The sequence below is a fragment of the Nerophis lumbriciformis genome, linkage group LG18, assembly GCF_033978685.3.
Source record: "Nerophis lumbriciformis linkage group LG18, RoL_Nlum_v2.1, whole genome shotgun sequence".
Lineage (NCBI taxonomy): Eukaryota > Metazoa > Chordata > Actinopteri > Syngnathiformes > Syngnathidae > Nerophis > Nerophis lumbriciformis.
In genome coordinates this window covers 19,669,261-19,691,368 of record NC_084565.2, presented here as the reverse complement: position 1 = coordinate 19,691,368, position 22,108 = coordinate 19,669,261, and the positions used below count along the sequence as shown (strand labels likewise).

Here is a 22,108-nt window from a genome sequence, read left to right as displayed (position 1 = left end):
TTTGCAGTGTCGCGGCAAAAAACGATATGCGGAGGAGCGTATGGATCATCGTTTTTTAATATATTGATATTTTGTCATATTTCTTTTAGAGTTGTTAATTTGAGCCTTTGTATTATAAAAATGTTTTCCCCCACATTGACCTTCAACAGAGATTAATCTATATTTCTGCTATTCACTGGCACAGAAACATGAAAAGCCTTTTTACACTCAACGCCCCATTGGGAGTCTGTGTGTGTATAACTTTCCTAAAATCTCTGGATGACCATTATGAAAGATCTCCGTGCTAAGAAAACGACGAGTACTTTAGCCACGACGAGTACTTTAGCCACATGAATAATGCCACGGTTTCATGCAGCACCACAGCAAAGACTCATCATAATAATAATTTCACAAATCACAATACCTTTAGAGATAAATGATGACCTGTGTGTGTGTCATTTTACTGGAACTGGTGCGTGCATGCCGGCAAGATAAATAGCACTTAGGGTGGAATATCAATTATGCTAATAACGCTTTGTCTGTGCTCCCACAGAAGCTTGCCATGTGATTGTGGCCATATGGATTTAGGAACACCTACTGAAGCACGAGTGTGTGTGTGCATGTAAGAGATCATATATAATAGTTACATACATTACAGGTCAGTCTGAATTTAATCAGGCCGGTAATAAAAGCATGGTGGGCTGATGGAGAGGAGTCTCATGGGAGCCACACTCCTTTGTCTCTTTCAAATCCACCATGGACCTGGGGACAAGCGGTCACATCAGCTCCACACCCCCAAATTCCCATTTCACCCTGTTGCAGCTCATCTGTCATCGAGGGGGGAAACCTTGTTCTGATTCCCGCAGCTCAACATAGACTGGCAGAGTATACAACCTCTTTACAAGGTCTACTTCTTGGTGGACATAGGCAGACACTCTCTAAACACCTGTCCTCCACATTGCTTTTTAGGGCCCTCAAGCCGATGATGGATGTGACGAAGTGGGCCCCTGTGGTGGCTTGTATAACCTCCGCAAAGCTGATGTGTTATTCATTGCAACAAGCAGCAAATGTCCTTTGAGGACCCTAAATTGTCACACAGCTGAGCGCCACGTAAACAACTTTTATTATGATGGATGGGGAAACACCCCGCAATCCCCAATCTACAGGTACTGCTGATACAAAGGGGTATAGCTTTCACCAGTGTATACTATGATACTAAGTATAAACATGGCTAGTATTGCCGAAATAGATACATTTTATTTGAAATATTTAATCATTTTCCGGGCCATAGGGCGCACCGGATTATAAGGCGCACTGCCGATGAGCGGGTCTAGTCAGGTCTTTTTTCAGACAAAAGGTGCATATTAAGGGCAGTGTTGGGACTACTGTAACGCCGTTAGTTTCGGCGGTAACTAGTAATCTAACGCGTTATTTTTTATATTCAGTAACTCAGTTACCGTTACTACATGATGCGTTACTGCGTTATTTTACGTTATTTTTTATGTAGCATCGGCTAGAAACAGAAGATCTGAGTGTGTTTTATTGCAGCGCTGCGGTGTCGTTCTTCTGAATGTTCTTGTGTCACAAGAGGCGCGCTCTGTGTGTGTCTGGGTGTGGGGAGGGGAGGTGCGCAATACAGGGGCGCCGAAAAGGGGGGGTAAAGGAGACGGATTCTAGGGGCCCATGATGGAGGGGGGTCCAGAGAGGCCCCTAATGATGATGAAATTATATTACAGAAAAAATAATGACACTGTGTTGGGGGCCCTGTAAAGATTCTTTTCATGGAGCCCAAAAATCCCTAGCGGCGCCCCTGGCGCAATACAACGTAAATCATTGGCCAAGCAAAAAGTAACCACAGAACACTATACGGTATAGTGTTCTGTGGTTACTTTTTGGTTGGCCAAGCACACGTGACGACAGGCTGTCTTCACGGACCTGGAGGGGGCGTGCCTTAAGTCCAGCTGGAAATCGAGAGAAATTGGGCACTGAAATTCGGGAGGGTTGGCAAGTATGAGATATTCCCACTTCTTTTCTTTTGTCGAAAGGCGTGTCTTAATGAAATTAAACAATGGATGTCTGCTAACTTCTTGCAACTCAACGCCAAGAAAACGGAAATGCTGATTATCAGTCCTGCTAGACACCGACTTTTATTTAATAATACCACCTTAACATTTGACAACCAAACAATTACACAAGGCGACTCTGTAAAAAATCTGGGTATTATCTTCGACCCAACTCTCTCGTTTGAGTCACACATTAAGAGTGTTACTAAAACGGCCTTCTTTCATCTCCGTAGTATCGCTAAAATTCGTTCTATTTTATCCACTAGCGACGCTGAGATCATTATTCATGCGTTCGTTACGTCTCGTCTCGATTACTGTAACATATTATTTTCGGGTCTCCCTATACTTGTTCAACAGCCACACAGGTTACACTGAGGGTGGCCGTATAAACAACTTTAACACTCTTACTAATATGCGCCACACTGTGAACCCACACCAAACAAGAATGACAAACACATTTCGGGAGAACATCTGCACCGTAACACGACATAAACACAACAGAACAAATACCCAGAATCCCATGCAGCCCTAACTCTTCCGGGCTACATTATACACCCCCGCTACCACCAAATCCCGCCCACCTCAACCAACGCACGGAAGGGGGGTGGGGGGTTTGATGTGTGGGGGAGCAGCGTTGGGGGGGGCGGGGTTTGGTGGTAGCGGGGGTGTATAATGTAGCCCGGAAGACTTAGGGCTGCATGGGATTCTGGGTATTTGTTCTGTTGTGTTTATGTTGTGTTACTGTGCGGATGTTCTCCCGAAATGTGTTTGTCATTCTTGTTTGGTTTTGGTTCACAGTGTGGCGCATATTAGTAAGAGTGTTAAAGTTGTTTTATACGGCCACCGTCAGTGTAACCTGTGTGGCTGTTGAACAAGTATGCCTTGCTGTCACTTACGTGTGCAAGCAAGAGCTGCATACAACGTGTGGCTGAGCTGGCACGCTGTTTGTACAGGTTGTAGAAGGCGTTAAATGCTGTGCCATCACGGCACATCCTTATTATTATTGTTAAGGTAAAATTGGAGAATATTAGCCCTGGGATATTTCTGCGAGAGGCACTGAAATCCGGAAGTCTCCCGGGAAAGTCGGGAGAGTCGGCAAGTATGCAGCTGAGCCGCATCAGAATGGTCAAAGAGCCGCATGCGGCTCCGGAGCCGCGGGTTGCCGACCCCTGGTCTACACACTGTGTCTGTTCGTAAGTACTCCGTGATTGTGCGCTGCCGAACATGCTCCTCTGCTCGTAAACCGGCAATGACACAACGTGACGACAACGGGGCTGCTGGCGAAGCGGTACTTTTCAGAGGCGGTATAGTACCGAATATGATTCATTAGTATCGCGGGACTATACTAATACCAGTATACCGTACAACCCCAGTCCAGGGTGTACCCCACCTTCTGCCCGAATGCAGCTGAGATAGGCTCCATCACCCCCCGTGACCGTGAAAGTGACAAGCGGCAGAAATTGGATGGATGGATAAATGTGCAGCACCCTACCTTGTGTGTAGAAGTGCACATGTCCAACTATAGATGCTATATTGCACATACAATGAAACATTAATGAGTAAACAGGAGGACACAAAAGTTAGCAACACTAGCATAGCTACAGTATGTGAGCTATAGTGCTAACATTACATGCACATTGTAACAACAGCAACACCATGTTATAGGTTAGCCTATTCACTGAAGAAAAACATCTGTATATGACTGAGTTTGGCAGTGGTGCAGACTTTCATTCACAACACCAAGCAAGACTATTAAACATTGTTTTAAATCTATTTCACTCTTTAAAAACAAATAAAACCCTTAATAATAAACCAGCAATATGACTTACAGTAGATATGCCCTGGTAACCAACTGTGTCTGCTGTACAATGCTTGCTTTGTTTTACCAATGACAGAGCCAATATCAGCCTGAGGGCTCAGGTCTGTTATTATTGCAGAGACGCAAGCCACGTTGAACTCCAACAGGGTCAGAGCCAGGGCACCCTTGTATTTGTCTACCACAAGTCAAGTGTGCCATGTACTCAGCATAAACCTGTTAGTGCCAACACACAGCTCTACCCTACAAGGCCCTGTTATGTGCAGTTACAGTTACCAAAACCAATTTTTAATTACTCTAGGTTTTATTAAATCCACATCAGCAGACATGTATTATTCTTGTGGTTGTCTGCGTTGCGAACACTCAGAGCTTCACAAGCTCCTTTAATATTCTGGCTGTGCAACAAAGAGCAGTGATAGTGCAAAATTCCTGTGTTGGCTATCAGGCTAAGGCAGAGTGATTACAGCTCAATGGACTTTGGCCTGAAGGTCTGCCGTCGGTGGACACAGGCCAGAAGGCAGCGAGCTGCAGTAAGGAAAAATGAGCTTTAAAGACCATTTCTTAAGAAATTCAATCAAGATCAGCTTCAGGTGCCTTTCTTTTCTGTTAAAAAGACAAGTACAAATGTAACGTTACCCTGTTTAAGTAGGGTTGGGCATTGTTGGGATTTGGAAGATGATTCCGATTCCATTTCCTAACGATTCTCAATTCTGACTTAGAGGCAGGGCCAAAAATGGACTATTGTTACGAGGAGTCTGCAATGCCTCAGACTGGAGTCTCTGCAGGGAGTGGTGAGGACGGCGGAAAAGATCATCAGGACTCCTCTTCCTCCTATCCAGGAAATCGCAAAAAGCCGCTGCCTGACCAGGGCTCAGGAAATCTGCAAGACTCCTCCCACCCCCACCAAGGACTGTTTTCACTGCTGGACTGTAGAAAGCTGTTCCGCAACCTCCGTAGCAGAACCTCCAGGTTCTGTAACAGCTTCTTCCCTCAGGTCATAAGACTCTTGAACGCATCATAATAATCCCCTCAATTTCCCCAAAAACGGATTAACTCTCTGGAATATAAAGACAATATAACATACATCCATAAACGTGGATGCATATGCAAAAGTGCAATATATGTATCTGTACAGTAATCTATTTACTTATATCTGCACCTTATTGCTTTTTATCCTGCACTACAACAAGCTAATGCAATGAAATTTTGTTCTTATCTGTACTGTAAAGTTCAAATTTGAATGACAATAAAAGGAAGTCCAAGTCTAATTATTTGTAATTAGTATATTAATATCAATCCTTTGAACTTGAATACAATTGTTACAATAAGTTTCACTTTATTTTGAAAACCTCAACAAAAAAAAACACATTAACACATATCCTGTTGTTCATATGTTAGAGATGTAGTTGTTCTGATCAGGGTTGTACACTGCCAGTTCCTATAAGTGAAATCGGCTGATACCCATCAGGAATGGGAATTGTTTTTACGATTCAAATTCCATTTTAGATTCTACTTAACGATTTGGTTTTTAATTGGTTCTTTTATCGAGTCTCATTTGGATAAAAAATATAACAAACAAGTTTATTAGCGTTATCTTTGTTTAGTTTAGAAGAAACACGTATGTAAAAACTCAACAGTGAGGTCTTCAGAGGCCGACAACCTCCATGGGGTGCCAGGAGGGCCAAGGAGTTCCTCAGAAAAAAAAAAAACTTTTTGAAAATAACAATAATATGATAATAAAATTATAGTCTACTGTAGAAATATACTAAATATTACATTGAAATATTAATTTCAATAGAATATATCAGCTAAAAAACTGTCAGCTTGTGACAAATACAAGCAAGTCAACTCCAATAAAACTGTGCATTGTGCAATTCTGCAACCATCAGCTATAAACATTAACCATTATTTTGCAGAAAAATAAGCATATATGTTTTTTTCAGGAGGGATATAAGATTTTTCTGACTAATTGCTGTGTCTCCGCTGTGGAGAACTACTTTCAGACATGTAGAAGGTGTGCAGCCTGCCAGCCAGATGGGGTTTACGTCACGATTTGCATGATAAGTATTCATTCCATGTTTACAATTAACAATAGCAGCTTTTACAATGAGATGCTAACATGACAGGCAGTGTTAGTTATCTGCAATCCATCCATTGCTGCTAGTGGAGATTCACTTCCAGGCTTGGATGGGATCGACAACGCATCATTGATTAGAAGTTTTCACATTCTGTGTGTGCTAACGTTTCTGGTTGTATTTCCTCTCTGATGAAATATCCCCTTTGCAAGTATTGCATGTTGCTCTGTTGTCATCCTGTTCTGTTAATAACTACAGCTTTTGTGGCGCTTCCGAGTTACAGGTTCAAACAGAGATGGACCAAAAACAAACAAAAATTCCTGCCGATACGCTCTAAATCCTTGTAGAACAGGGGTGTCAAACTCAAATACAGAGTGGGCCAAAATTTAAAACTGAACAAAGCCGCGGGCCAAGGTTGAACAAATTAACGTTTTAATAGGGACCCAAACAAGTTTTGCATTGAATATTGAACAAGCAAGGCTTATATAACTTTATAGTGACATGCAAAATCGAGTTTCAAATAATAATAATAATAATTAAAAATATCAATGGCATATCAAATACAATTTAAATAAAAATTGAATGCCTCTTTTCTATTTGCAGCCTTCTGAGGTAAATATCAATATTAACTTTTTCCACAGGCTAATAAATTAGAAAATAAAATAACAATGAATAAACCAACCATTCAGGACTTTAAACTGCTCAGTTTGCAACACACTGATCTAATCTGATGTGCCCAAGCCAGATACCTGCCATCTTTTCTTGGTTGCTAGTTCATTAATGTCGGGGCTCAGGCTTTGAGCTGAGGCATCTTTCATTATCAAACGAAATTGTTCATCAATCATTATATCTCGTCCACCCGGACCACAGTCTTGGGGCGTGCTTTAAAGGCACTGCGTTTATCGTCCTCCACGAGCTGTCGTCATGTCTGCTTTTCATCCATTCCAACAACGTGCCGGCCCGATCACAAAATATATATGACTTCAGCACGCACACACACGTACATGCAATGCATACTTGGCCAACAGCGATACAGGTTACACTGACGGTGCCCGTATAAATAACTTTAACACTGTTAGAAATATGCGCCACACTGTGAATCCACACCAAACAAGAATGACAAACACATTTTGGGAGAACATCCGCACAGTAACACAACATAAACACAACAAAACAAATACCCAGAATCCCATGCAGCCCTAACTCTTCCGGGCTGCAATATATAAATTTGGCCCGCGGGCCAGAGTTTGACACCCATGTTGTAGAATGTCTTCCCAGAAGAGTAGAAGCGGTTACAAGGTCTCAGTGTCCCAATGATCATACTCTGTCTGCTTCTACATGTAAATTATAATTGAACATTTCTGAAAGCTTTGTTACAGTTCAAGACTTACTGTTCTCTACAGATTGAGGAGAACTAAAGCTAGAGCTTTTCATCTGAAAGTATTTATTCTGCAAAAAAACACTTTGCTTGGACATGATTTACATAATTGCAGCACTTATCGCGCCATTACGAACAACACTAGCAGAGCCCCGCCCAGTGAGAGAACAGCTAGTTGTCAAGACAACCAAGGCAAGGGTTCAGCAGGAGCGTGTCACTGGCCTTGAGAGACAATCAGGGAGGTGGAGGTGTAGTGAAAAGGCTGATGGGAAATCACTCAGATTATCTTGGTGCAGAGTACACAGGTGGCGTCACATGACTTCACTGCATTTGTCCAACTCACAGGACAAAAATATGCAAAAGGACTACATAATGGTGCGTTAAACCACAGTCCAGGGTGTAGGTTTACGCTCTGCTGCCTACTCAACTGACCACTGAGACCATCAAGTTTTATGACTTAATCTATTTGTGTTTTCACAGAACAAAGACCATAAATCTCTTTGTTCAACCCAAACTCTGGCTCTCTTTCCCCAGTTTCTCTCCTTATGTACATCTACATTCTCCTTTACTTTTCTCTCAGCAACAAGATGTGGCTACAGAAGTGTCCCATTGGAATGTAATGTCCTAAACATAAATTTGCAGGCAGCCTGCTTGCTTCAGAGTCTGGAGCACAGCCTAAGCATGCATCGAGAAAGATGGAAACATGTAGTGCAAATAGAGGTGACGATACATTCATAATAAGTTACCTTATGCCCCCAATGACAGACTGGTATCAACTAAGTATTACCATTATTTTTAAATAGACAATGGTTCAATGCATACACAATACAAAGTATACATGGAAAAAAAAAAATCTGGAACGAGTAGAGCATTTATGCTGCCAGTCACTTTGCCAAGGCCACTGAGAAACAACAGTATCCACGGCAACCATCTAGCATAAACATTTACATCTAGAGTAACAGCCATCAACCAATCACAGGCATCGTCTAACACTTGTCTTTATCACTGTGAGACCCTCATTGTTAGCCTGAACACCTCCTTTGTTTACATTGACATTAAACCCACTCCCCTAAATTCAGAAGTCTATTGATGTTGAAAGATCTTTAGACCTTATTTCTGAATCATTAAACTTAATTAGAACTTCCTCTTTTATATCTCCATTTCAAACTGAGGCAGATGTCATTTGAATGACCTATCCCAGTGGAAAGACCGTAAAAAACACCACAGTCTCGAAGCTGTGAGGTGTGAAATAGCATGGAAATAAAAACAACACAGCAAGATATTGGAATATTTCCACGTTGGTACGGTGGGAAATGGAAGCCGGAATGGAATACCATTACGCAAAGTGCTCGCCGGTCATGCAAAGTATCTCATGTTTAAGTACACACTAGATACTGGGCTGAGGCAATCTGCTAGCCTAACTGACTGACAGCTATTCTGATGTGCGGATCTCGCAGAGTATTTGATCCTGCAGGTATACATGAAGTAAATCCTACAGGGATGTCTCACCTGCTCATTCTCAATTTGTCTCTCTGACAAGATAAAAAAGCTGCTTTATTTGATGGAAAATACAGAGACACAGCCTTTTTAGTACACATAACAAATAGCAGTCAGATGTATGAGTACAATCACTTTTTCCTGTGCCTCAAGATAGTATATACACTACTAATTAGACACATTGGACATTGGACTCCAAGGTATGTGGCTGCACTTTTTCTAATGCCAATCAGATATGCCAATCACTAAGCTGTGAAAATCAAGTATTCAGAGTACATAAGCAGTGCAAGCCCAAAAGGTATAATACTTTGTCTATTCTGAGAAAGCAGTGTCTTTCTAAGAATTGTTACATTGTGGTGCTTTTTAGTTTTATTGCTTATATATCTTCACCGATCATGACCAATTTGAATATAATAATCATTATTATTTTATCTCAATAATCCCTATTGAATAGCTCCATCAGCAATGATTCCAATTTCCAACATTGCATTTTCAGTCATTTTATATTGCCCTCACACTCCATTAGATTCACTTGGAAAAAAAACATATATTTTCCAAATAGTGTATTAGATAAATAACTGCAATAGAATAGTATGTAGAGGTTTAGCGCGAGGTGTGTGTATGTGACCAATTGCACACATGTGCCTCTTCAGGTTTACAGATAGAAGCCTGCAGACTCATAAAACCAAGATAAGTGTTGTGTCAATAGTCCGAGCTGTGGCCATTAATCTAAGAGAAATGAGCGCCTGGGCCGTGCTTCTGTAACTACAGGAGACGCGGCAAAGACGGACTATCGAGGTGGAGACAATTCAGCATCTATTAACTCACAGGGTGGCCATGCTGTTTACACTGATGGCCAAACGATTGTACCAGCATACCAACAGTATATCTAGGGAACTTAATTTATTTTTAAAATAAAATTGCTTCAGTTATATCACTAAATAAGATATTGTATTTTTACTGGGGCTGTCAAATGTTTAAAATATACAATTGCGATTGCTGTATTTTTCGGACTATAAGGCGCACTTAAAATCCTTTCATTTTCTCAAAAATCAACAGTGCGCTTATAACCCGGTGCGTCTAATGTACGGAATAATTCTGGTTCTGCTTACCGACCTCAAAGCTATTTTATTTGGTACATGGAGTAATGATAAGTGTGACCAGTAGATGGCAGTCACACATAAGAGATATGTGTAGACTGCAAGATGATGCCATAATAATATAGAACATTACACACGGCACTCAAAAATCTGTCAAAATGTTTTAGTACGACTTTGGTAAGCTATGAAGCCTCACTGCTTGATGGATTTTCAGAGCATTACGTCAGACGTACTCGGCTTCAACATACGAGTATTATTATGGTGTGTGTATAAGGACCGCAAAATGGCATCTATTAGCAGACATATTATCTGGCGTTTTGTTTCACAAAATTATGCAAAACCAATGTTTCTTACCTTCTGGTACCTGCTGATGTGTATTTGGGATCTGCATAAGTTCTGAAAATTTGCTCGCATCCGCCATTGTAGTCTGTGGCAACGCCGTAGTCAATAAGCTTCTTCTTTTTCTCTACCTTCTTGTTATGGGACAATCATCCTTCGCTGTTGTCGTTTCTAATATAAAGTAGCGTAAAGTTCTAACTTATATCTGTCAGTAGACTCGCTATGGAAGCGCTAAAAACTACCGGTGTAGTGAGTTTACATTATTCACCCACGGAATTTTAGTTATTAAAGAGTTACAGTCGGACGGTTTATCACGGGACACATTTCCGGCGTTGTTGTTGCACTCGTGAGCCACGGATGAGGACATGCTGCTCCGTTATTGATTTAAGTAAAGTCTGAAAGTCATTAAAACAGTTATCTCCATCTTTCGACACTTCTTCCACACCCGTCCTTGCACGCTACACCGCTACAACAAAGATGACGGGGAGAGGACGCTGTCAAAGTGGAGCCACGTAAATAGGACCGCCCACAAAACGCCGCATCCTGAAGCGACGAAAATAAAGCGACTTGAAGATGGTCTGTAAAACATAATTTATGCAACATTTTGACCAAAGAACCACCATTGCATGTTATGTAGACCACAATAATAATCATGTGTATATATATATATATATATATATATATATATATATATATATATATATATATATATATATATATATATATATATATATATATATATATATATATATATATATATATATATATATGTAGCTGAGATAGGCTCCAGCGCCCCCCGCGACCCCAAAGGGAATAAGCGGTAGAAAATGGATGGATGGATGGATATATATATATATATATATATTAGGGATGTCCCGATCCGATATTTGGATCGGATCGGCCGCCGATATTTGCCAAAAAATGCGTATCGGCAAGGCATGGGAAAATGCCGATCCAGATCCAGTTTAAAAAAAAACAAACTCCGGTCCGTGTTTTCCAACGCACCGATTTAAATAATACATTTCACTTTTCTGCTGCTCCCTGATTTCCGTTTCGCATTTTCCAGCACACCTTCAACACATCCACAGGTCTATGGATTCTCACGCAGTTGCTTTTAGCTGCTGGCATTGCACGACAGGCTCTTCTCACTCTTTCCTGTCTCTCCTTCTCACAGACAGCAAGCGCACCTTCTTACACACGTCACATACTGTCACGTCATACGTCACATACGTATACGCCCTCTCCCAGCAGAGAGGTAGCAGCATGGCTAACGTTAGCTGTGATGCTAGCGCAGCCGTGTGACCAACGTTCCCTCTAAGGGTGCAATTGCGCACTGCTCAAGCGTCCTCTGCGCACGGCAAATCTATGCCACGCACAAAATCAAATAAAAAAATAAGCGCATAACAATTTTCGACACACGGACACAACAGAGAAAACAGTTTTCGTCATCATTGTTCAAATATTGTAACGTCTGTCGAGACGCTTATCTCCATTCGGTGCCACACGCCCACACCATCAAAATGCCGAGGCAAAAATTTCCACATAAACACCGTATGAAAAAATTAGTGATTTTTTTAGTTGTGATTTCCTTCTCTGCATGAAAGTTTAAAAGTAGCATATATTAATGCAGTATGAAGAAGAATGTTTTAATGTAGACATGCCTTGAAAGAAAATTTTGAAAATCAAGACTACATTTCCTGCAAATGGGTGCATTTCTACCCTATATTTTAACTTTAGATTTATTCTCATATCAAACTCTTTTGGCTGTCTTTTTGACACTTACATCCGGCGCCCCCCTCCACACCCCGGATTATAAATAATGTAAATAATTCAATGTGATTATCTTGTGTGATGACTGTATTATGATGATAGTATATATCTGATAGTATATATCTGTATCATGAATCAATTTAAGTGGACTCCGACTTAAACAAGTTGAAAAACTTATTCGGGTGTTACCATTTAGTGGTCAATTGTACGGAATATGTACTTCACTGTGCAACCTACTAATAAAAGTCTCAATCAATCAATCAAAACACATAGAATCATCATACTGCTGTGATTATATGCATCAAGTGTTCATTCAAGGCTAAGGCAAAATATCGAGATATATATCGTGTATCCCAATATGGCCTTAAAATATCTCAATATTAAAAAAAAAGGCCATATCGCCCAGCCCTAGTTCAATGATGCCATTTCTGTTTGTCATGTATAATTTTGTCTATTTTGTGTTTATCCTTGAATAAACAGGTCAGTTTCTTGTTATCAACCATTGTGTATTATTCAAACTCCCCTAATTCAGCTGGCTAGTTGTTATCAAGAGTACTAAAACCCTTTTCAACATGATTCTGACAACTAAGTAGGCTAAATAACTTTAAACTTTAATACATGCTCGGATAGGCCAGTATCGGTCAGTATCGGTATCGGATCGGAAGTGCAAAAACAATATCGGTATCGGATCGGAAGTGCAAAAACCTGGATCGGGACATCCCTATATATATATATATACACAAGGCGGAGCGGTACTTTTCAGAGGCGGTATAGTACGGAATATGCTGAATGAGCAGCACTGTTACAGTATGAATAAATATGTATGCTACTCATACTTGCCAACCCTCCCGATTTTCCCAGGAGACTCTTGAATTTCAGTGCCCCTCCCGAAAATCTCCTGGGGCACCCATTCTCCCGAATTTCTCCCGATTTCCGCCCGGACAACAATATTGGGGGCGTGTCTTAAAGGCACTGCCTTTAGCGTCCTCTACAACCTGTCGTCACGCCCGCTTTTTCTCCACACAAACAGCGTGCCGGCCCTGTCACATAATATATGCGGCTTTAACACACACACACAAGCGAATGCAAGGCATACTTGATCAACAGCCATACAGGCCACACTGAGGGTGGCTGTATAAACAACTTTAACACTGTTACAAATATGCGCCACACTGTGAACCCACACCAAACAAGAATGACAAACACATTTCGGGAGAACACCCGCACCGTAACACAACATAAACACAACAGAACAAATACCCAAAATCCCTTGCAGCACTAACACTTCCGGGACGCTACAATATACACCCCCTCTCCCGCTACCACCAAACCCCCCCCCCAACCTAGCTCCCATCTCCCGAATTCGGAGGTCTCAAGGTTGGCAAGTATGATGCTACTTGAAGATGCAATACATGATGCAACACTTTCACCAACGAACCACCATTACATATTATGTAGACCAGTGGTCACCAACCACCGGGCAACGGCCCGGTACCGGTCCGTGGATCGATTGGTACCGGGCCGCACAAGAAATTAAAAAAAAATTAAAATATATATATATATTTTATTTTTTATTTTTTATTAAATCAACATAAAAAAACACATGATAACTTACAATTAGTGCACCAACCCAAAAAAACTCCCTCCCCCATTTACACTCATTCACACAAAAGTGTTGTTTCTTTCTGTTATTAATATTTCTGGTACCTACATTATATATCAATATATATCAATACAGTCTGCAGGGATACAGTACGTAAGCACACATTATTGTATTTTTTTATGAAAAAAAAGAAATAAATAATATCTGCAGCTACAAAAAGGTTGGGGACCACTGATGTAGACCACAAGGAAGTGTTTTCCATTTAGAAAAAAATCATAATACGACCCCTTTAATGCGCCTTATAGTCCAGTGCGCCTTTTGTATGAACAAAGACCTGAATAGACCCGCTCATCGACAGTGTGCTTTTTAATGTGTGTCCTATGGTCCGAAAAATACGGCCAGCAAAACAGATTGAATCCAGCATGAAAAATAAAATAAAAAGCATTGAAAATAATTTTTAATAATTAGTACACAACCTATATGAGATGCTCTTTAATAAACGTGAGAATTCCTTAGCAACAGTATATCGTATTGCCACTATTATTCATGCCTGTGCAGGTGAGGGAACTTGTTTGCATGCGTGTGAAGATGCCCCTCGTGGATTCCACAGCAGCAGCTGCAGTGACTTGATAAGAGCCACATTAAACAACTTGATTTTGAGGACAAAATGAGCTGAAATGCGAGAAGAAAAGAGTCTGGGGAAAAAAACGCCCGACACCACAAATATGTGTAACATGGCAATTATTAAGAAGCTTGCAGATTAGCAGAAATGAAATAACATTTTCTCCTAAGAGAGAGAAGAATGATTCTGAACTGTGTCTTTAGAACACTTTGAAAACAAAACAACCCTGCAAGGTCACATGAACATTGTAGATTATCTTAATTTTACAATACAATTGTAGAATATATATTGTATGTGTGCCGTGTATGTATTCTGAGATACTTATTATGACAGGTTTCCTGGTTGGTCCAACAGTGTACAGTGGGGGCGGTATAGCTCGGTTGGTAGAACGGCCGTGCCAGCAACTAGAGGGTTGCAGGTTCGATCCCCGCTTCCGCCATCCTAGTCACTGCTGTTGTGTCCTTGGGCAAGACACTTTACCCACCTGCTCCCGGTGACACCCACACTGGTTTAAATGTAATTTAGATATTGGGTTTCACTATGTAAAGCGCTTTGAGTCACTTGAGAAAAAGCGCTATATAAATGTAATTCACTTCACTTCACAGTGGAACCCCGATTCACCGACATGTCTATTTGCGTTCTTTGCTGTCTACGAACGTTTAGATCGATCCAAATATGCCTCGGTGTGCAAGCAATGTCTCTGTGTATGGTCACTTCATTCTTTTTTTTCATTTATTCATTTTGTTTGTTTACCGTATTTTCCGGACTATAGGGCGCAACGGATTATAAGGCGCACTGCCGATGAATGGTCTATTTTCGTTCTTTTTTCACATATAAGGCGCACCGGATTATAGGACGCATTATAGGAGTCTTATTATTATTTATTTTTTTCTAAATGTAAAACACTTCCTTGTGGTCTACATAACATGTAATGGTGGTTCTTTGGTCAAAATGTTGCATAGATTATGTTTTACAGATCATCTTCAAGCCGCTTTCTGACAGTCGCTTCCGGATGCACCGTTTGGTGGGCGGTCTTGTTTACGTGGCTCGCCTTTGGCAGCGTCTTTGATTGATTGATTGAGACTTTTAATAGTAGATTGCACAGTACAGTACATATTGGGTAACACCCGAATAAGTTTTTCAACTTGTTTAAGTTAATCAATTCATGGTACAAATATATACTATCAGCATAATACAGTCATCACACAAGTTAATCATCAGAGTATATACATTGAATTATTTACATTATTTACAATCCGGGGGGTGGGATGTGGAGGGGATTGGGGCGGGTGGGTTACGTTTGGTTGATATCATCACTTCAGTCAACAATTATATAATCTGAGAAATGGACATTGTAACAGTGTAGGTCTGACTTCGTAAGATATGTACAGCGAGCAGTGAACATAGTGAGCTCAGAAAGCATAAGAACAAGTATATACATTTGATTATTTACATTTGATTATTTACAATCCGGGGAGGTGGGATGTGGTGTGGGGAGGGTGTTAGTCTAGAGTTGTAGTTGCCTGGAGGTGTTCTTTTAGTGCGATTTTGAAGGAGGGTAGAGATGCACTTTCTTTTACACCGGTTGGGAGTGCATTCCATATTGATGTGGCATAGAAGGAGAATGAGTCAAGACCTTTGTTAGATCGGAATCTGGGTTTAACGTGGTTCTACCCGTCATCTTTGTTGTAGCGGTGTAGCGTGCAAGGACGGGGGTGGAAAAAGTGTCAAAAGATGGAGCGAACTATTTTAATGAGATTCAGACTTTACTTAAATCAATAAGGGAGCAGAATCTCCTCATCCTCAACAACAACAAGGAAATGTGCCCCGTGAAAAACCGTCCGACCGTAACTCTCTAACAACTAAAGTTCCTTGGGTGAATTACGTAAACTCATTACACCGGTATGTTTTAGCACTTTTATGGTGAGTTTACTGACAGATATAAGTAAGAACTTTACACTACTTTATATTAGAAATGGCAACAGTGTAGGATAAATGTCCCATAACAAGAAGATAGAGAAAAAGAAGAAGCTTATTGACTACAGCGTCGCCACTGACAACAAAGGCGGAGGTGCGCAATTTTTCAGGACTTATACAGTTCCCAAATACAGATCAGCAGGTACCAGAAAGTAAGAAAAACACGACGGCAGATAATATGTCTTACCTTATAAGCGCACCATAATAATACTCGTATGTTTAATGCGCCGACAATCCATCAAGCGGTGTGGCTTCATAGCTTACAAAGTCGTACTAAAACATTTTGATAGATTTTTAAGTGCTGTGTATAATGTTCTATATTTTCAATGGAACACATAAAATGTTGGTGTTGTTTACTTGAGTCATATTGCAGTCTACACGCATCTCTTATGTTTGACTGCCATCTATTGGTCACACTTATCATTACACCATTGCTTCGGGGTCAATAAACAAAACCAGAATTATTCCGTACATGAGGCGCAACGGGTTATAAGCCAAAGTCGAGTTTTCAGAAAAAAAAAGGATTTTAAGTGCGCTTTATAGTCCGGAAAATACGGTATATGGTTGCTGACTTTGCTGAAGGAGTTAAATATATTCGCAAGGATGGAGAGAAAGTGCAAAGCAAGGCGGAAAAGCTGTTGCTCATGTAGCTAGATGAAAAGCAGGTAGCTGGCGATAGCATTTCCAAGGCTACCATTTGAAAGAAGGCTCGCCATTTACCGTATTTTTCGGACTATAAGTCGCAGTTTTTTTCATAGTTTGGCCGGGGGTGCGACTTATACTCAGGAGCGACTTGTATGTGAAATTATTAACACATTACCGTAAAATATCAAATAATATTTTTTAGCTCATTCACGTAAGAGACTAGACGTATAAGATTTCATCGGATTGAGCGATTAGGAGTGACAGATTGTTTGGTAAACGTATAGCATGTTCCATATGTTAGAGTTATTTGAATGACTTACCATAATATGTTACGTTAACATACCAGGCACGTTCTCAGTTGGTTATTTATGCCTCATACAACGTACACTTATTCAGCCTGTTGTTCACTATTCTTTATTTATTTTAAATTGCCTTTCAAATGTCTATTCTTGGTGTTGGGTTTTATCAAATAAATTTCCCCAAAAAATGCGACTTATACTCCAGTGCGACTTATATATGTTTTTTTCCTTCTTTATTGTGCATTTTCGGCAGGTGCGACTTATACTCCGGTGCGACGTATACTCCGAAAAATACGGTATATGGCAACTTGATGTCCACAAGTGACAATGCTGGATCCCAGCACGGAAGAACAATCCAAGGCGATCCGTGGGTGTTTGGAAAAGTTTAAAGGGAGCCGTCATTCACAGCATCAAACAGTGGCAAATCTGCTACTTCAACTTGGATTATATCCGCAAAGGGGGCTTTCTACCTATCTTTTTAACTGTGATAAGACCGGTCTATTTTGGAAAAAGATACTAGAGGAACATAGGCCGACGGAGAACCGCCTCACACTGCTAGTTTGGTCTAACGCTAGCGATGGCTGCAAGGTGACACTATGCTTGTTTACCACTTCAAGGCTGTTCAACAAATGCCACAAATATTCAAGGACATAGGGAGGTGTGGCTGTCGGCAACCTCTTGATGTAGTGTTTTTTTTCAGTTTCACAGGATGTCAGTGACAGCATTCAAAGTGTCATGAGTAGTCAACATCCAGCAGCTATATTACTGAGTTGTTAAATATAAATTATTGATCTTGCGTGTTACACATGCCAAAGGGTCCCAATGAACTCATCAGTGGTATTAAAGGCCTACTGAAATGCGTTTTTCTTATTTAAACGGGGATAGCAGGTCCATTCTATGTGTCATACTTGATCATTTCGCGATATTGCCATATTTTTGCTGAAAGGATTTAGTAGAGAACATCGACGATAAAGTTCGCAACTTTTGGTCGCTGATAAAAAAGCCTTGCCTGTACCGGAAGTAGCAGACGATTAGTGTGACATCACAGGTTGTGGAGCTCCTCACATCCGCACACTGTTTACAATCATGGCTACCAGCAGCGAGAGCGATTCGACCGAGAAAGCGACGATTTCCCCATTAATTTGAGCGAGGATGAAAGATTTGTGGATGAGGAAAGTGAGAGTGAAGGACTAGAGGGCAGTGGGAGCGATTCAGATAGGGAAGATGCTCTGAGAGGCGGGTGGGACCTGATATTCAGCTGGGAATGACTAAAACAGTAAATAAACACAAGACTATTAGCCACAACACAACCAGGCTTATATTTAATATGCCACAAATGAATCCTGCATAACAAACACCTCCCCCCTCCCGTCCATATAACCCGCCAATACAACTCAAACACCTGCACAACACACTCAATCCCACAGCCCAAAGTACCGTTCACCTCCCCAAAGTTCATACAGCACATATATTTCCCCAAAGTCCCCAAAGTTACGTACGTGACGTGCACATAGCGGCACGCACGTACGGGCAAGCGATCAATTGTTTGGAAGCCGCAGCTGCATGCGTACTCACGGTACCGCGTCTGCGTATCCAACTCAAAGTCCTCCTGGTAAGAGTCTCTGTTGTCCCAGTTCTCCACAGGCCAATGGTAAAGCTTGACTGTCATCTTCCGGGAATGTAAACAATGAAACACTGGCTGTGTTTGTGTTGCTGAAGTCGGCCGCAATACACCGCTTCCCACCTACAGCTTTCTTCTTTGCTGTCTCCATTGTTCATTGAACAAATTGCAAAAGATTCACCAACACAGATGTCCAGAATACTGTGGAATTTTGCGATGAAAACAGACGACTTAATAGTTGGCCACCATGCTGTCCCAAAATGTCCTCCACATACCGAGACGTTTTCAGCAGGATATTTCGTGCGAAATTTAAAATTGCACTTTCGTAAGCTAACCCGGCCGTATTGGCATGTGTTGCAATGTTAAGATTTCATCATTGATATATAAACTATCAGACTGCGTGGTCGGTAGTAGTGGGTTTCAGTAGGCCTTTAATGTTGGCTGAGTAGTTTGTTCATCATAACTATTACAACATCGGTTCTGTGGCGGGCCGTGCGTTTCTCACCGAGGCCTTCAGTGATGTCCTACTTAGTCCGACTTCACCTTGCAAAATAACGTAATTTATGTCACCACATGGACACGGCTAGAGATACTATACAGAAACCCACTTGCACACAACTGCGCATTGGATTCCCTTAACAGTGTACAAAACGGACAATTTTTCGTCAAATTAAGAAATTAAATATTTGAACTCATAATTTGTAACACCCATTCGACGCCGAATAAGCCAGTAGTACCACTCGTAGTCGGTAGTTGCTCGTAGTCGGTTGATTCGTGTGAACGTCGCAGGCAAACCATTTCACCGCCGGGATAGCTTCCGGTGTCGGCCGACCTCGTCTCACAAGGTGTAGTTTCTCTTAAGTATCCTTCTTGAAAATGGCCTTGCAAATATATATCTGCCACCTAAACAACATGTTTTACTCTCCTGCTTTGTGAGTACCGGTGAGTTCTCTGTGGCTTTCTATGGCTCGTATGGCTCCGGTGCCACTTCCTGTTTACGTCATTTGTGATTGGATACTCCCAATCACAACGTAAGGTCAGCAAGAAGGCCTTACTGACAACAACTCGTGATCTGATTGGTAATGGCTAGAGATGTCCGATAATATCGGACTGCCGATATTATCGGCCGATAAATGCTTTAAAATGTAATATCGGAAATTATAGGTATCAGTTTCAAAATTATCGGTATCGGTTTCAAAAAGTTAAATGTATGACTTTTTAAAATGCCGCTGTGTACACGGACGTAGGGAGAAGTACAGAGCGTCAATAAACCTTAAAGGCACTGCCTTTAAGGTTACCATGAAGGTTACCACTGTTACCATGAATTGATTAACGTGGACCCCGACTTAAACAAGTTGAAAAACTTAGTGGTCAATTGTACGGAATATGTACTGTACTGTGCAATATACTAATAAAAGTCTCAATCAATCAATCAATCAATTGTGTGCCGCCCCAGTCACATAATATCTACGGCTTTTCACACACACCAGATGATAATGCAAGCATACTTGGTCAACAGCCATACAGGTCACACTGAGGGTGGCCGTATAAATAACTTTAACACTGTTGCAAATATGCGCCACACTGTGAACCCACACCAAACAAGAATGACAAACACATTTCGGGAGAACATCCGCACCGTAACACAACATAAACACAACCGAACAAATACCCAGAACCCCTTGCAGCACTAACTCTTCCGTGACGCTACAATATACACCCTCACTACCCCCTACACCCCCCCCCCCACCTCAACCCCGCCCACCTCAACCTCCTCATGCTCTCTCAGGGAGAGCATGTCCCAAATTCCAAGCTGCTGTTTTGAGGCATGTTAAACAAAATAATGCACTTTGTGACTTCAATAATAAATATGGCAGTGCCATGTTGGCATTTTTTTCCATAAATTGAGTTGATTTATTTTGGAAAACCTTGTTACATTGTTTAATGCATCCAGCGGGGCATCACAACAAATTAGGCATAATAATGTGTTAATTCCACGACTGTATATATCGGTATCGGTTGATATCGGAATCCATCCATCCATCCATTTTCTACCGCTTATTCCCTTTGGGGTCGCGGGGGGCGCTGGAGCCTATCTCAGCTACAATCGGAATATCGGAATAGGTAATTAAAAGTTGGACAATATCGGAATATCGGATATCGGCAAAAAAGCCATTATCGGACATCTCTAGTAATGGCAATTGTCTATTAACCGTATGTGCATGTTCACTTACAGTGCATTGTTGATTCTGAAGGCTCCGGCCAGATTTCGTACAGCATGGCAACATTAGCTAGCTGAACTCTGATTGGATACAAATTAAAACTAAAAACAACAGCACTGGAAAGAGCATAAAAAGACATGAAGAGAATATGACTACTTTTAGATATTTAGGGAAAGTCAATTAAAAATTACTTTTATCTTTAATGATGATCGTGATTTCTGGTTATGTTAGGCCATCAGAGAAGGCCTTGCCGGCCCTTTTGGCCCACCACTGCTTATATTCCGATAACTTTATGAATCGAATACAGCCATCATACTGTCCATTCCACCTTTACTGTTCAGGCAGTGAGGAGGGAATCCAATACGTGGCATTATTAAATCAGGAGCAATTTCCTGATCCAATCAGATTAGGACCATATTGACCTTGTGCTGCTTTAGAGTCAAGTCATTACTGTGATTTACATGAGCAGGAAGTACTTTTTGTGGCAATGCATTCAAATAACATTTGGTCGATGAGGCACAGTTAAAAATACAAACCCTGTTTCCGTATGAGTTGGGAAATTGTGTTAGATGTAAATATAAACGGAATACAATGATTTGCAAATCCTTTTCAACCCATATTCAATTGAATGCACTACAAAGACAAGATATTTGATGGGGTTTTTTTGCAAATAATACTTAACTTACAATTTCATGGCTGCAACACGTGCCAAAGTAGTTGGGAAATGGCATGTTCACCACTGTGTTACATGGCCTTTCCTTTTAACAACACTCAGTAAACGTTTGGGAACTGAAGAGACACATTTTTTAAGCTTCTCAGGTGGAATTCTTTCCCATTCTTGCTTGATGTACAGCTTAAGTTGTTCAACAGTCCGGGGGTCACCGTTGTGGTATTTTAGGCTTCATAATGCGCCACACATTTTCAATGGGAGGCAGGTCTGGACTACAGGCAGGCCAGTCTAGTACCCGCACTCTTTTACTATGAAGCCACGTTGATGTAACACGTGGCTTGGCATTGTCTTGCTGAAATAAGCAGGGGCGTCCATGGTAACGTTGCTTGGATGGCAACATATGTTGCTCCAAAACCTGTATGTACCTTTCAG

At 41.1% G+C, this 22,108-nt stretch overlaps 1 protein-coding gene across 1 annotated transcript in view; it reads right to left on the bottom strand.

Moving 5' to 3' along the window:
- The window catches only part of xpr1a (xenotropic and polytropic retrovirus receptor 1a), a 215,797-nt gene that overhangs the window by 128,484 nt on the left and 65,205 nt on the right, over positions 1-22,108 (bottom strand). The gene's annotated exons all lie outside the window — the stretch shown is intronic.